General features: G+C 45.7%; 1 protein-coding gene across 1 annotated transcript in view; it reads left to right on the top strand.

The window, feature by feature from the left end:
• The window catches only part of LOC146196751 (uncharacterized), a 139,286-nt gene that overhangs the window by 103,787 nt on the left and 23,661 nt on the right, over positions 1-11,838 (top strand). The gene's annotated exons all lie outside the window — the stretch shown is intronic.

Below are 11,838 nucleotides of genomic sequence, written 5' to 3' on the forward strand. Positions count from 1 at the left end.
ATGGGCGAGTTACAATGGTCGCAGTTTTCTCCGTTTTAGTTTTTAGTTTTTTACCTTTCGCTTCCGTCATAAAGCCTGACCATTTGCCTCCTGATCACGATGGCGACGATACTTTGGAAGATCTGGAAAGCTCTGAGGCAGTCACTAACGTCTCTATCGGTATAATCAAGGGGTATAATTTCTTTTTTCTTAATAATAGGTATGTCCACATCGCCTGGGCAGCATCAGTGTAGGGGAGGGGGGAGGTATAAATACAGGGAGTCATACAATGAAATGCATCAGTAAACCCAACAACATGTAAGCATTGAAAAACAGCAACAAAGAAAAAACAACCTGACAAAGTGACGAGTTACCTTCTTTTTTTTTTTTTTTTTACAGATAACAAAACACGGAGTGAATTTCTGAAATATAGCGAAACAAAAAACTTGACACAGTAGCACAAATTCAGAAATCAATAAAATAACAGTCAGTGAACAAAATTCCCAATTGAATCATACTAGCCGCAGCCATCACTTCAATAGGAAGTTCGTTTCAATCGTAATCGTGTTAGGAACAAATTAGTACGGCACTGATAAGCTCTAATTTTATTACCTTCTTAAACAGTGTTTTATCTATATCAGAGTTATTTTCATATACACTGTGAAGAAATTTGAGTTTTAGGATTTTCCTGACGAAACACTCGCATACGTACGTGTTCAAGAAACATTAATGGGAATACTATATTGGGACAGAGTCAGTGATTATTCGTCTATTATTATCGACTAGCAGCGAACCTGTTTTAAAGTCAAAGCTTTACTAGCCTCATTACGCGAAAACCCGGTCGCCGGTGTGAGGTCTCGGTGGTACCCCAAAACGACCTCAAGTGTCCGCAGAAACAAGTGCGACAGAAACCGAGCCTTTCCCTTCTTGTGAACCAGTAGTTGAGGCGAAAGCCTCTCTATACTCACAGTGAAAATCTCGCCGACGCGAAATCTGTTCGCGCGATGCATCAGCGATATTCCGCGAGTGACAGATACTGCGCCTTCCCTTTGCTCACAGTGAAAATCTCGATTTGTCCGCGCCTTCCCTTTCCTGAAAACCAATTATAGAACTCCGGTGAACTTCGTTGCGTTCAAAGGAACACTAGCTGTGTTCGACAGGGGGCGCACGATTGCTCTTGTAGCTTTCGTAAGAAATTATCATTCGTTTATTAATTTATCAAGTTTGACGCAGAGGTACATTATGCTCTTGCTCCGTCTCACGCTGTCTCTATAGCTGTGGAAGCGATGAAATTATTAAATGAGACAAGCGCCTCGAGGTAAACGAGAGGCTGCGGTGAGCGATTCCGAGATCCCATACAAAAGCTACGGAACTTTACCCTGTGTAGACACCCGTACACCTTCTAAGTTGCCCGCTAGTGACGGGTGGATGAAGCTGGACACGAGTGCTGCCTGCCTGCTGTGGTCGCATTCATCTACGAATCAGGTACCGAAATGTAGCCTTCATGGGATCGTCGTCAATATAGGCCAAATCCTGAGCTCCCATCTCAGTCGCACAAGCTGCAAGAACGTCTTCGTATCCTCGTAGCATTTGGCATAGGAATTGGCTGAACGCGTTTTGATATTCACCTGATCAGGGATTCATAAGTAATAAATGTCAAAAAAACCAACAGGCAAGCTGATGTGAGTGAGATCTTTCAAATGTGCTTTTATATTCAAAAAAGTTCGAGGTGAAGAACCGTAGGTTTTGTTGAATCCAGACTCTTCCACTGTTTCTTTTCTCATACGTATTTTCAGCACGTAATTGATTTTGTACGCGAAAATTCGTTGATATTAATTCTATAAATGCCCCAGGAGCCGCGCTAGCAGCACGTTATCTTCGTTGAACTGAGCGAACTGAAACGTTCTTTTTTGTTCGAATGTGATATGAAGAAAACAATTAGCTGTGGTTTAACTTGTGGTTGAAACTGTAGTTACGTGAATGCAATATGCATGGCTACGCTTAGGTAAACACATGGCTTTTGTGCATAGTAGTTTACGGTTTCAGCTTTATTAATGCCACAGGGAAACCACTCCACGTATAAGCACCCCTTGCATCTCGTCGTTGATCATTCTCATTCGGGTGTAGGAGACTTCTAGTGGTATGACATCGTTTCTACATCGAACTCCGGGGCACACCGCCGTCACAACGCTTCTATCCTACCAACTCGCTGTTGTCGTTCGCCTCTACCTTCTTCTTTCCCTTATTATTTTTCTTCTTATTTTCCTTCTGCTTCGTCTTCCACGGTGCCAGAGTGCCACTCCGACGGCTTGAAAACTTGCCGCAGTGTAGCTTTCGCTACAAAAAATTCAGGGGAGCCCTTAAGTCACCTTGGGTGCACCAGGGCAAAATCATTTTGGCCGCCCTGCTGCGATCTTGGAACGCCCCTGATTCCTCGAGAAGAGAGAGAGAGAGAGAGAGAAAGAAGGAGCCTTTCTTTCAAGGGAGTCTCTTGTTCATCACTATCGTATCTATTGCGCCGGAGTACCATTACTATAGTGCTCTAGAATATTGGGCAGTGTGACGACCGGCGCCGGAGAGAGGGCCGCTTTTGCGATGACAAGAACCGACTCCCGCAAGAGGGCGCGACGTGCAACAGGGGTGCCACGTTCGCCGCTCGGCGCGTAGCGGCTGCGGGATAGCGGGGGTACATAGGAGGGGTGCGGTGCTCTTTGGAGCGATTTTCAGATGCTACGCAATTAGTGTGATATAATAAAGAGGCTACTTATTCCAGGTGCTTAAACTGATCCCTGCCCTTCTTTTACGTCTATCTGGAGACATCGTGCATGCTTGGGTAGTCCTTCGGAGCAGCGCGCGATGTTTCAATCGCTATCTGAAACTCTCAACATTTCTTCCTGCGGACAAATACAAATCGTCCAGATGAGCAGTTTGTAATTAATGTTTGCAACGAAGCGTGGTGTTTTGCATTCTTCCAGTAAGGGAATAAAGGCTACTGCCCAGGAGCGCTATTAGCACGCGGTGAAAAACAGTGTACATGCGAATCAAAGCTTGTGCTTCGTAAGGCCTTTTTAGGAACAATTATTTTTTACAAACCTTATTTACGAACACCTGCTTCCATTTTGCAGCTTGCGCTTATTAATACATAAAAACGTTTATCTTAAATCGTCAGTAATCTGATATATCTCTTAAATCGGTGTTCTTTATGTGCCCTAATCCCCGCTTATAGAAATTACAAATACAGTGTGCGAGCAAAACACATTTATTCACTACCGTACTAATTTAAAGCACTGTGGTATTTACCGGCAAAAAAATAAAAAAAATAAACAAGGTATACGCGACTCAAGCATTCATTCTTTGTTCGTGATTAACATAACCAAAGCAATAAAGTCTTGTACTACTACTAACCAAAGGGTGAACCAGCTATTTAGATGAAAAAAAAAAAGAAAAAGTCAAGTAAAGCTAGGGCATTACTTCAAATAAAATGTGACATATTAAACCTGTCACATACCTAATACGTTCATAGTAGGCACTTGAGTGCGGACGCTTTACTGGCATCAAATGGTACAGAGCAAACAAACAAAAATAAAAGCACTGATAATTGCGCGTCGAATTGGCAGGTATAATGCAGTTCTTGGCGCGCACTGAGAGAAAGCGGAAAAATGCTAAAAAGATGAGCACCTAATACGCAAGCAATTAATATAATGCCAAAATATGCCAAAATCAAATGCGGACATAATGCGTTTTTATTCTTTGAGTGTGTGGTATGAGGGGGGGGGGGGGGGGGGGGGGAATATGAGTAATCGACTGGATATACTTGCAACTACTGCTTACCGGGCTATATATAATCGGGCCGCGGGTGCTCTTTGCAGTACTAACCAGACTATAATTGTTAACAAGGTTGATATTACACGTGAAATACTTCCAAGGGAATTTAATTATTTTCCTTTTGGGAACTATTGTCGTGATTCGCTTACTTCGCAAAGAGCGAAGCCGCAAAAACACATTAAATTTCATTGCTTCATGTGGGAGCTTTTCTGGTGCTCCAAGTAGGTAAACTTTTTGAACCTTCACATTTTACAGGAAGTTTGCAAAATCTGAAGTGCAAAGCAGTCGAAAAGGACCGTGCATCCGAGCCAAATTTTTGAGTAAATTGCGACCTAGCTTCGAACCTATGGCGCTATTTTTGTTCGTGGTGAGAAACCGTGCCGGCCTCACAACCCCTCTTTCGCAGAAGGATGATCTAGCGAAAGCGAATTAAGCATACCCTATAGCCTCTGCGTCCTCTATTTTCCATCGTTATTTCTTTTTCAAAGCTATTCATTTTTTTTATGCACATAAAATAGGACTACAGCGATCTTCTGGAGGCAATGACTTGCATATTACCGGTGGCTTGAGCTCCCTAGAATGGAAACATTTTCTGGAACAATTAGGTCATTGTTAAACTATAACGCATTGAGATTAAATGTCTTAAGTATAGCGCACATCTCTGGGTATCTATAAAGCTACCCGTTGCAACAATGTTTCAGCTTATGGAGAGAAAAGAAAATAGTGTGTTCTTACATTAGTGTACAGTTAAGTTATAAAAAAATATTACAGCACTGCAGAATCTACATTGGAGTAATGCGAAAGCATGGATGCTGCTGTGGGTTGCTTCTGGTTGCTTCTAGTTCACAAATTGTCTCTTAAATTTCGATGCTTCTATCTTTATACGCGTTCGATTGCAGCCTGTTTGTGCGCTTTCCTCTTCCAGGGCCTTCATTTGGTTCTTATGCTCCGTTGTTTCCTCTTTTTTTTATTGTTTTAATATATCTCCATTTTTCTTAGTCTTTAGCTGCCTGCTTTCTTTGTCATGCGTTTGCCGTGCCGCACGAAAATTCTTGACCTTTCGCGGTCGCTCTTTTCACGGCGCTGCGTGCCTTCCACCAACCCCTTTCTCCCTCCCTGGTATCCGTGTTGTATGTTTCACTTCTTCATACATCCTGCCTCCACACCGCCCTCGTTTCAAAACTACATTTTGGACATGAATTAGGTGCTTTATGAATGCTAAAGCAAGCTGTACGGCGAGTGAAGCGTGCTGTGCGAGTCGTACGCCGGCCCTCTCCAAGCTGTTTTCTTGGGAGCCAACTCCTGTCACGTTACTTCCCCGAGGTGTTGCCGACGGCCAAAATGGAAAATAAATTAGGTGATTGCTAACAGCACTGAGCACCGTTAACCAGCACATTTGTAAAATCTTGTCGCGAACACCTCGAGACGACGCACAAGCAAACAAGAACGTACAGTTCGCGCGGTATCCGCCCCGCCGCACAGCGCGCATACGCGGGCGCTCGGACGGCTGACACACCAGTTGCTGGTGGCGCCCTCTGCGCTGCGGCGCCTCCGTCATCGCAAAAGCGGCCCCTCGCTCCCATGCATTTCGCGGCGCGGTCGACACACTGCCCAATCTTCTAGAGCACTATACCATTACCTCGGAAGGAGACTGCAGCCATGAAATTAGGAGACGCCTGCTTCTGGGAAAGAGAGCAATGGTTAGCCTTGACCGCCTAGTAAAGAGCAGAGACATTAGTCTGCCAACCAAGATCCGTATAACTCGTGCTATGGTCTTTCCAGTTGTGATGTATGGATGCGAGAGTTGGACTGTGAAAAAGGCTGACCGCCGAAGAATTGACGCGTTTGAATTGTGGTGCTGGCGAAGACTCTTGAGAGTTCCTTGGACTGCCAGAAGATCAAATCAGTCGATATTGTCGACCATAAACCCTGACTGCTCATTGGAGGGTCAAATTTTAAAGTTAAAGCTCAGCTACTTTGGTCATCTGATGAGAAGAGAGGAGTCGCTGGAGAAAGATTTGATGTTGGGAAAGGTTGAGGGTCGCCGGAGAAGGGGTAGGCAGCGAACGCGTTGGTTAGATGGCATCCTCGAGGCACTGCAGATGAAGTTATGTGATGTTAGGAAGATAGTGAGAGACCGGAAAGCGTGGCGTGACATGGTCCATAGGGTCACGAAGAGTCGGACACGACTGAACGACTAAACTGAACTGAACCCAGGTTCGAGCCCGACCGCCGGCGGCTCAATATATAACGATAGTGATGAGAAAGAGAGGGAGAGCGATAAAGAGGGAAGAAGAGCATCTCTTTAGAAAGAGATGATGAGAGGATATCATTGTTTTTCTCATCCGTTTTCTGTTTCCATTCACTTCCCTCCCCCTCCTGCCTTCTCTCCCCTACTGTGCCGAGTACCCCGGTTCGAACCCGACCTCCGGCGGTTGCGTTTCGATGGAGGCGAAACGGAGAGGCGTCCGTGTGCTGTGCGATGTTAGCGCATTTTAAAGATCCCCAAGTGGTCGAAATTAAATCTACAATAGGGACACCCTATCGGTATGGTGGCTAGAAGGGGAGGTGTCAGCATCGGTACGCCGGAGAGGGAGCGAGAATTCATCCCATTGCGGCGGCGCTGCCGTCGGCTCCGAGACGCCCGCCGCACGCACGCGCGCGCGTAGCAGCCGTAGCAGTTGCTTTCCGTTGCAGCTATTTCACGATACCGTACAAAGTACAACAAAGGCTAGTTGGCACACTTTCTCACGGCTCGCTGCAAAGCATGTATTGGCACTGAAAACTATGTTTGAACTTGCTTCCCTGCATATTAGCTGCGTGCGCCGCTGGCACCCCGAAGCGCTGGAAGATGGTGAATCAAATGAAATGACTTGCCGTGAGCTTGTCACCAAAACAACGTCCGTGCAGTTTTTGCTTTGACGCCGCAGTGTTCTCCATGACGTCTCAATTCAGGTAGAAGCATCAGCAACCATACCTGAATGCTTTGTTTTGATGACTTGCACATCAAAAAGCTAGGTTTATATCGTACAAGCTTTAATAAGACATTTTTTTATTTGACGCACTCTTACAACTGAACATCAAAAACACCATCAAAAGAAAATGAACAGAAAATATGCATCAATGTAGGGTAGAACTGCAAGTTATACAAAAACTGTGCTCAAGGAAATAAATAAGGCAAGTAAAAAGAAGTTAATATGCAATGCTAAATGGGCATACACACATGGCATTGAGGTTTGATTGGCAAACACAGATGCATTCATAAACGAATTTACGAAACACAGCCTGGGACCTTGGGACCTTTGTAACAATGTGAAGAAGACATTACAAAAAAATTCACAACTGACGACACAATGTGGGTAGTGTACAATACCATGAAAAAAAAAACTTGTTGGCTGTGTTAACATTATGAATTTAAGTAGTACGTCTCAACTTCAAGAACTTCATCTTTTCTCTCTTTTTTTTTTTTTTTTTGATTGGATGCATTTTCTCCAGCAACAAGAAAATGCATCTTTGTCAGTGTGAAGAAGCGAATGATTTCATTTGTCACTTCCACTTTGTGCTGCTCACAGCCGACCATATTTAATCTCTTCACAGACAGGCAAGAGATGAGGTCCATGATGCTATCCGTTTTCAACTTATTGAAACTGAACCAATAGGTAAGAGAGCCAAGAGAGACGCCTTCTTTCCTTGTTTGCGGGCCGAAACATAGCCCGCTTTGCATCCAGGTGCAAAACAGTGTCTTTGATGTTTAGACATCACTGTGGCATGGCCAAGTCGGTACGTAGCGATCCCAAATTTAAGAAAACACACCACAGACATTGCGAAAACACGTGCCAGTACCTGTCTGTAGGGAACGAAACGTGCGGCGACTGCGGTCGGCGGGTGCTCTCGATGGATCTCGGTAGCGACGTGCGCGCCGCCCCGCGGCGGCATGAAACACCAGCACGCCTCCGAACACGGCGCGCCCGCGACGATGCTCACACCTCCCCTTCTAGCCACCATACTATCGGTTAGAGGAATAGCGGGACGCGAGTGCGCATGCTCAGACGGATTACCACTTCCCTCGCCCATTTATCTCAGCATTCCACGCGTGCGCATTGTCGTCACGCTGTTACCTCATCCGCATAACCGGTTGAGCTCCCTTATTCTAGAACTCCATATTACTCCGTAGCCCTCCACTGCGGATCCTCTTTCTCTCTTTTTACTTTCACTTCCACCTCCCTTTCCTGATGGCGCGATTCAGGTGTACAAAGAAAAAAATTGGTGGTGGCTTAGCTTGGTTAAGCCTGGATATCAGAAGCGAAAAGCTTCGGCGATGCCATAGCTTGTAGTTCCTTGGTGTAGTTGTGGCTTACCTTGTTGCTCACGGTTGCATTCCATGGCTTATCATCACGGTGAAACATTGATTACAGACGTAGATCACTAAGATTAAACTTTATTCCGATTCTACATCATCATCACCGTTACACTTCTGTATAGACATAAACGCAGCCCGGTGAAAGCGCGCGGCACCTGCTATAGGTCAACCAGCGGAGTCGCGCCGGCGGTTGCGGCGGCTCCGACCACCTGCTCCTCTCCTGTGACGTCACGTGGTTTGCGCATGCGCAGCTGTGGCTTTTATTGCGAAAGGAATACTACGCCAGGTCTAACCACTCATCGCTGAGTGCTGTGTCCGTGTCCGTGTCCATGACCGTGTTCCCCTGGCAGGAGCTGCCAACTTGGATCTCTCGTTTCACATGGGATGGTTATGTCAGACTCAGCCTACCAGGACGCTCCTTGCATTCATGTTACCCCTATAGACCACTAAGACACGTCCATACGGCTTGTTTAATGCAGAGCTTTATATGGTTTGGTTTGGTTTGTGGGGTTTAACGTCCCAAAGCGACTGAGGCTATGAGAGACGCCGTAGTGGAGGACTCCGGAAATTTCGACCACCTGGGGATCTTTAACGTGCGCTGACATCGCACAGCACACGGACGCCTCTTCGTTTCGCCTCCATCGAAACGCAGCCGCCGAGGTCGGGTTCGAACCCGGGTATTCCGGACAGTAGTCGGGCGTCTTACCACTGCACCACCCCGGCAGAGCTTTATATGTGTTTCTGGTTCATTAGCCTAGTGAAGCTTTTCTTCAAAAGCATGACAGATGCTACGCGTTTCCTTTCCTGTAAATCAATTTATTCATTTAAATTGTAATCTATCACTAACTATAACTGTTGGTAACTATATACCAGAACCTCACCAATATTCTGCGGACACATTACGCGCACAGTATCTGCGCATACCACCCATGAGCTTTTAAAGGCTTTCGCCGTAAAAGAAAAAAAAAAAAGAGACGTGCGTTAGACATATGCGCAGCAATGCGTCCTCCGGCCTCTATATCCATACAGCGACATGCAGCAAGCACGCAGCGAGCAGGAAATCCGCGCCAGCGCCTTCCCTGTTCACACTTCTTTTGCGAGCTAATGTCGGTGTAGGGAAGCTCACACATAACAATGGGGCCAGGGGCGCGCAGAGGTGCACGGCGCAAAGCTGAGGCAACCACAAAGCCATGCTACTCTTTCGCAGTCAACGATACATATCTTCTGTGATGTATATGCGCTGTCATCGGGCAGCTTCCTGATAAGGTGTCGGCCTCGCCTAATGTCGCAAACTGGGTCACGGTACAGCTGTCAGCGCGCTTGCTTGTGCTTTTAGCCGCTTTGGTTGACGCTGACAAGACCCAGTTTCAGTCGCATATTGCAGCAGTGTCCCTGCGTCCCCGGGGTGCGCGCGGGTGTGTTTTCCAGTACTGTGCACAAAGTAGCACTGAGTTTACCAACCAGAAGTGTACGTGGCAAAGATATGACTGGCGATGCTTCTTGGACATGAACGTTCCATGTATGTGCCTCAAACCTCCGGCATTTGCATGACTGATCACTTAGAAGAACTGCCTCCCGCAATAAATCGTTATCTTCCCCCGGATATAAAACGCGAGCAACCATTGGTTGTACGCACATGTGCGGCTGCGTTTCGACCAACTCCACAGTTTATCACTCTTCTAGGGGATCCGCGTCCGCAGCGTTGTGCGTGCGATACATTGAGTTCTAATCATGGGTACAAGACCCAAACAAGCGTAGGCTGTTCAGTTGCTCGGCTGAATTGCGCACTGTAGAATGCCTGAGTTGGCCAAGAATGAGAGCCGCTTATATGACTTCGAAGCAAGGTCGTCGCACGCCTTGTTTTTTCCACTTAGATATGCAAGTTCTGGAAGGAGAAGATAAGGCGTGTTATGTTTATAGGAGTACCTTGAAATGAATTCGGGGAATAGAATTAGGCCCCGCCGGGGTGGTGCAGTGGTAAGACGCCCGACTACTGTGCCGGAGTTCCCGGGTTCGAACCCGACCACGGCGGCAGCGTTTCGATGGAGGTGACACGAAGTGGCGTCCGTGTGCTGTGCGATGTCAGCGCACGTTAAAGATTCCCAGGTTGTCAAAAATCACTCCGTAGCTCTCCACTACGGCTCCCCTTTCTCTCATTCCACTTTCACTCCCACCTTCATCCCTTCCCTTACGGCGCGGTTCAGGTGTCCACAGAGCAAGTGTGACAGATACTGCGCCTTTCCCTTCTTGTGAACCAATTATTATTATTATTATTATTAATAGAATTAGTATAGTTTGCACAGCTCTCCAAGTAACTCATGAGGCATCGCTTGAATGTGGCTGAAGCACAAATCAAGATCGCAGCAATAAGGGGGGCAATAATATATATATATACTAAAGAACTTCACATTTCTGCCCCCAGATTGCGAAAAACTGATATGAATCGCTCTTTGCAGTGCTTTCAAGGAAAACAGTATGATCGAAATGGGCCAGCTTCTCGAACGCTATTGTAACACCTGTTCGATATTTTACGCTATTTTACAGAACACATCTACCCCCTTACAAATAAAATCATTCGTCTCTTAAAGAGCAATTCGGACCTCGGGTTGTCCTCTATCTCCGCAGTATCGACAAGGGTGTTTATATCTTCGTTTTTTCGGACCAGCATGTTGGCTTTGCCCTTTACTTGTGGTGAAAGGGCGGTGATAAAAATTTAACGCGTCATAAAAGCAATCATTGTATCTGAATATTCTAGAAAAGGCTACAAAACGTAGAAAAATGATTTTAATATACTGAAAACACATCTAGCAACACACACGCAAATCTCCGATTGAAAACTAATGTACAGAATCTACCGGGCGATTATTTTAGCAAAGTTTCCATATGTGTATTAAGAACTAGAAGAGATAACTTGGAGCGGTCTGTTTAGGCAGGTTGTACAGCAATGTATACATTGCCTATAATATTGAGTTCATTGATTCCGCAATCATTTATTCAAAATTGTCTAATCAGCTTTCGGAATTTTGATATTGAGGGGCGGTATTATATTTCTAAGATGATCTTCACATCAATTGAGAATCTTCTTTTAAAATTTCCTGAATCGGCAACGTACCTAAAAATATCGTTAAAAATGCACATCTGTAAGCTTGTTGATTTGGCTCTCGCACACTTCGTTTCGAAAAAGACGTTGGTCGCAACTTTTTTAATTTATAAATACAGACGCCGTTTATGCATTTCATTATGCAGAACGCGCATTATGCATTACGCGCACCATGCGCTTCGCTTTCACGGAAACACGGTCGTCATGAGCGAAAAAAAAAAAATCCTGTTCGCCGGCATACTAGGCATAGTGCCCTAACTCTGGAGCTACCGCGTCGAAGCACTTGAGCAAGCACTCTATAGGGAATGCTAATAAATATGGAGGGGAATTACTCGTATGCTTTATTGTATTGATTGAAACGAAGAAGCTGTACGAAATATCAACCGGCTAATCGGAGTTGACATTGGAGTCTCGAGAAGCATAATCGTGAGGCTCTCAAGGAGCAAGGCACAGCCGCTCCTAACCTTCCAATCCACGCTTATGACGTGGCGTACTGCCTCTCGTATCACACGTCTGGAAGCCTTTTCAGTGCAAATTTAAAGCGAGATACTCAGAGAAAATGCGCCGCTTACCA

This window comes from Amblyomma maculatum, chromosome 3 (genome assembly GCF_055883805.1).
Source record: "Amblyomma maculatum isolate TAMU_Amacu chromosome 3, ASM5588380v1, whole genome shotgun sequence".
NCBI lineage: Eukaryota > Metazoa > Arthropoda > Arachnida > Ixodida > Ixodidae > Amblyomma > Amblyomma maculatum.